Source organism: Salvelinus fontinalis, chromosome 27 (assembly GCF_029448725.1).
Source record: "Salvelinus fontinalis isolate EN_2023a chromosome 27, ASM2944872v1, whole genome shotgun sequence".
Taxonomy (NCBI): Eukaryota; Metazoa; Chordata; class Actinopteri; order Salmoniformes; family Salmonidae; genus Salvelinus; species Salvelinus fontinalis.
Genome location: NC_074691.1, coordinates 4,857,243 through 4,862,947, shown reverse-complemented (window position 1 = coordinate 4,862,947; position 5,705 = coordinate 4,857,243).

The window sequence follows — 5,705 nt, the reverse complement described above, 5'->3', positions numbered from 1 at the left end:
CACAACCTGGAAGAACACATTGTGCATGCAACCCCTCAATAGGAAAATGGTTCAAGCAGAAAGACATACACCATGTGTAGCATTAGAGCAGAGCTTCCAAAGATCAATCAGGTTTCAGAGGGATGCAACTGAAAATGTTTCATAGGATAAAGTGTCGGTCTTTATTCTATAATATGTTCTCTGTTATTGGGGGTGTTGCTAATCAGGCGATGGTTGTTAAGGTAGTGTCAGTTTTGATGGAAGAGAAGGAGTGTGACAGACCCCAGGAGTTTGCAGACAACAGGGATGAGTTCATATACACTACTAACTATAGCAGGGCACGATCGGTAAGAATATAAGGTCCTCATTTGGGTACTGGTCACGGGAGTAGCAAGAAAGGCTGCCTTTCTAATGACTTCTGGAACCTACATCACACTCCTCTTACACATACAGAGAGAAAAACAACCAGGCTGCTGTTTAAATTATCTGAAGAGTACTATAAAATAATAATAATCAGGGTCAATAACAGGGATAGAGGACATAATAGTTTATGGTTATCTGCAAACTACAATATACTACCAGATGTTATAGCAACTAAATTAACTATAAAACAGGAGACCTTAAGTATAGACCAACATCCTGCTGAATTCAAACAAATTTCAGATTAAATCTTGCACTTTTTGTTAATTACTCAGGTGGAAGATGTGGCTGAGAAACGTCAGGACATCAGTCTGCAGAAGTCCTTAGCGGATCTGAAGAAAGGGGGTTATGCTGTGTGTGATCACTTTGAAGCATTTTATTCTGATTACCTTTGTCAATAAAAATAAATTTCACTCATACTTTTCTGGTAAAAATGTCTTTCAACAGGGTTCACGGAAGACACTATCCTGAGGCAGTATCTACCAGAATAAATTGCATGAATTCACCCCCTCAATCTGTAACAGATGCATGGCGTAGTAGAAAAAGCCAACCAACCACAAAGTTTGTGGAAATTAAAGTTGCATTGTTACTGTTTTATGTCAACAGGTTTAAAGTCTTGAATTGTCTATTTTTGAAGGAGGACAGGGAAGTAGGAGTTTTAGGAGAGAACAAGAAAGTGAAGGAGAGCGTAGACCCAGCAGAGGCTGAATTCAGTTCAGGTGGTCTCCAGGAGGTGGTCTGTCAGGTGGCAGGAGGCTTCCTCACAAGGATACAGGGGGAGGCTCAGGTGGCGGAGGAAATCATCCTCACGAGCATAGAGGAAGTTCATGTAGCAAAGGTGTCGTGCAGGAGAAGGCCATCATCCAATTGAAGGTCTTTTGTATAATAACAATACACCCACAGCGATTAATTGCACACACATTGAGACAAAAATATCACAAAGTTAATCTCAAACAGACATTATTTTAAGAGAATACAGCCCCTGGAAAAGAAACTGTCAAAAACAACAGGCAAATGCAAAGTAGGCATGCCGCAAGCCACCAAAACCAAGTACATCGTCATCTTATAAATTGGATTAACAAAAATGGAGGACATAATTGATAACTTTAGCAGCCTCTGGGCAGAAACTGGCATTGCGTAAGGACTAAGAGTCCTTTTACACGGAACCCAAACTGGCTGCGCGTGTGCGCCATCGTGTATACGTTTATTTTGTGCCCCTACACCAAACGTGATCACGACCCGCAGGTTAAAATATCAAAACAAACTCTGAACCAATGACATTAATTTGGGGACAGGTCAAAAAGCATTAAACATGTGTGGCAATTAGCTAGTTAGCTTTCAGTTGCTAGCTAATTTGTCCTGGGATATAAACATTGAGTTATTTTACCTGAAATGCACAAGGTCCTCTACTCCGACAATTAATCCACACACAAAACGGACAACCGACTCGTTTCGAGTCATCTCTCCTCCTTCCAGGCTTTTTCGTCTTTGAATTTATATGGTGATCCATCTACACTTTCATAGTATTACCACGACAACTGGCAAAACAGTTCGTCTTTCAATCACCCACGTGGGTATAACCAATGAGATGGCACGTGGGTACCTGCTTCTATAAACCAATGAGGAGATGGGAGAGGCAGGACTTGCAGCGCGATCTGTGTCAGAAATAGAAATGAGTTATTTTAGCCCTTGGCATCGCAGACGCGTGTTGGTGAGCAGTGTGGGTGCAATAATTGAATAACATGGATTTCTAAATTTATTTTGCGACGCACGCGACGTGTCCGGTCTGGTCAGCATGTTACTTAGATCTAGTGCCTTCATACAAAAAATTATAAAGAAATGCACCATGTGTAGAATGCGAGCGCAGCTTAGGAAAAAAACATGGTCAAGTTAACTAACCAAAAACCATAGCAGATAGTACTTTTCTTTCGGTGCCTGGACTTCCCCCGTCTCACTATCCTGGTGAAGAGAACAAAAACAAACAGAAAAGGGGAGTCATCCATTCCCTTTATCCCAGGGATCATCATCTGGATTCAGGCGCATGCCAATTTTTTTTCTTGAGCAGATGGTTAGGGGGCCGGACTGTAATTACAAATAATTTGTAGTTACATCTTCCAGTCAATTTGCAAACGAATATAAATCTTTCCATAAAATATTTTAAACATTGCTTACATGTGTATATGATCAGGTGTCTCTTATGCATGGGAATACATGAATAGATTCTTAAAAATCACTTGGAGCTGATTTCCTGGTGTTTTCCAGTCTTACGTACAACAATAAATATTAATATTTTTAATTGTCTCAACTTTGAGGGCCAAATAAAACCACCCATGTGCCAAATTCGGCCAGCGAGTTGAGGGAACAGAGTTTATTTTTTTCACTGTCACTCAAACGAATTCCAATGTCCGCCTGGTAATGGTTCTGTTCAAAACAAAACGATTGTAAAATAATGTTTTCTAGCTCTTTTAAGGTAACAATGCAGTACTGTAGAGAGTACATTAATTCATACAAACGCTGTTCGTCCGTGCTCATCCATGTTCTACTTTGAGTAAACAAGTAACTTAGGTCCTGTTCACTCTGATGTGCGGTCCTGAATGATTAACGTTAGCTCGCTAAACTAGCTAGTTACTTTGCTATTTTTCTGACACGTGCAGAATCGGATTTATTGTGCTACAGTAACGTTAGCTAGCTAACTACCTGAGAAATATATAATATTGTATTTACCGAGCTAGCTACTATTTCTTCTTGCCCATGTGAAATTATATAATGTATTAAGAGAAGAGTAAAGGGTTAGCTATTAATAACTTTAATCAATTATGTTACCAAAAGTCTTCCGTATTGATTCGAAAATGACAACTGTTAACTAGTCTTCAGCTAGTTTCTTGCATGTGCGGAGCCCAGCAAATGTAACGTTATTCATTTAGCTAACCGTTACTGTTCCTCAGCATGTTACCGGAAAATAGCTAGCCAAACAGTTAACGCCCACTACAAAACGTTTTAATATATCACTTATAACATTAAACTATATATTTAAAACTAACTTTTCTATCTTGGTGGCGTTATAAAAAGCTGAAGTTCAACGTCTGCATCTCATTTTGAACCTAATTTGAATATGATGACGATATTTTTATTGACGTCACTAAGCCATCTGACTAATCTGATAGACCAATAAACGTGACGTTGAAAATGTATTTTTTTTATTTAACCTTTATTTAACTTGGCAAGTCAGTTAAGAACAAATTCTTATTTACAATGACGGCCTAAGAACAGTGGGTTAACTGCCTTTTTCAGGGGCAGAACGACAGCCGTTTTACCTTGTAAGTTCGGGGATATTCGATCTAGCAACTAGATCCTGCCGCCCCAAAAACCCATCTCGACACTTGATCCTAACTACTTGGCTCACTTTTTTATTTTTTTTATTTTTTATTAACAACAAATCAATACAGTTAGTACATGTGGGAACACAAGTATATATACATCATATACAAAGGACAATTGGGCTAGGGGGTACAATATCACATTACACAAGGACCTTTAGGGACATAAATACACTTATTATCCGAACAGCTTTTTTGTTAGTAGAGTATATAATTGTCTTAAAATACAGTTCAATTTCTTTTTGTAAGGTAAGAAAATGTGGTGTTTTTGTTTGTGAATTACATTTGTGAATATGATTATTATTATTTAAAGAATTTGTAAGAAGTTGGGTGATTAATAAAAACAGGTACGGAGAGATAGAACAACCTTGCCTAATTCCTCTCTTTAACTCAAATCTAGGTGAGGTGCCATATTTCAATTTGATAGAGCTGTTACCATTTGTATAGAGAGTCTTAATAGCCGTACAGAGAGTCTTAATAGCCTTACAGAAAAAATCCCCAAATCCAAGTCTCTTAAGGGAGTGGAAGAGGAACGGATGCTCTACTGTGTCAAGTGCTTTATAAAAATCTAAAAATAACATGAAGCTATCCTCGGTTATTAGGTCTGAGTAGTCAAGTATGTCTAATACTAGTCTGATATTGTTAGAAATATGTCTGTTCCTCATAAAGCCAGACTGTGTTTCATCAATGATTGCATCCAGGACTTCTTTAATTATTTTTGCAAATAGTAAGGCTAATATCTTATAGTCATTATTAAGAAGACAAATTGGACGCCAGTTATCGATGTGCAGCACTTATTTTTTTAGGTTGAGGTATCAGTGTTATTAACCCCTGACTCATTGTAGGAGGGAGAACATTGTTTTTAATACTCTCTAAAAATACTTCAAGTAGGAAGGGAGCTACTTGTTCAGAAAATCATTTGTAAAATTCTGATGTAATTCCATCAACACCTGGTGATTTATTGTTCTTTAGATGTTTGATAGACTCTATAATCTCCAACGTTGATGGGTTCATCACACTGTTTAGATGTTGTATCACTGATAGAGTGAACATTATTCAGTGAGCCAAAAAACATATCTGTGGATTCCTGACAGTACGTAGAGCTATACAATTTTCTGTAAAATGGTCATCTGTAATAACACCATCAATGTTTAATTTATGGATAGTGTTATTTGTAGAGTGAAATTTCTCAAGTCTAAAGAAATAGGATGAACTCTGTTCTCCCTAAATTCGATTTTTTCTAGGTCTAATAAAGGCTCCTTCTGCTTTTAATCTATATATATTATCCGGTTTATTTTGTAACTCAATCAGTTCCATCTTCTCCTCTCCTGAGAGGCCGGCTGGGGACCTCTGAGAAAGGGAAGTTATGTTAATGATCACCTTTTTCTCCTCGGCTCTTCTGGTCTTAGCAAGATTACTACCATATTTTCTAAGGTATTTAGACACCTCAAATTTAAAGAGCTCCCAGTTCTTGCAAAAATATTTTTCTTCACAAGCCCTTTCCCAAAAGTGTGAAAGCAGATCTTTAACCTCAAACTTAACTATATCATTATTTAATAACGAGCTATTTAGCTTCCAGTAGGATGCTCTACCAAGGTTAGTATCAGGGGTAAATATTTTGATATCAATGTAAATGGTTCTATGGCCTGTGAGGGGAATAGTACAAATATTTGTAGTAACACTCACTATCAATACATTTGGATATAAGCCAAAAATCTATTCTGGATTGTCTGGAAGGAAACCTCTCTCTCCATATATCAGTAAGATCAAACTTTTCCATAAAAAGTATTAAACCCAAATTCTGATTGGTTGGCCTGCCAAGTAGGCAACCTGCCAGGCCTACTTGGCTCACTTGCATCCCATCGGAAACGACAGGATGTGGTCTATTTTAGTAGAACATGTTTCCATACTTTAAGGACCCGTTCAAAT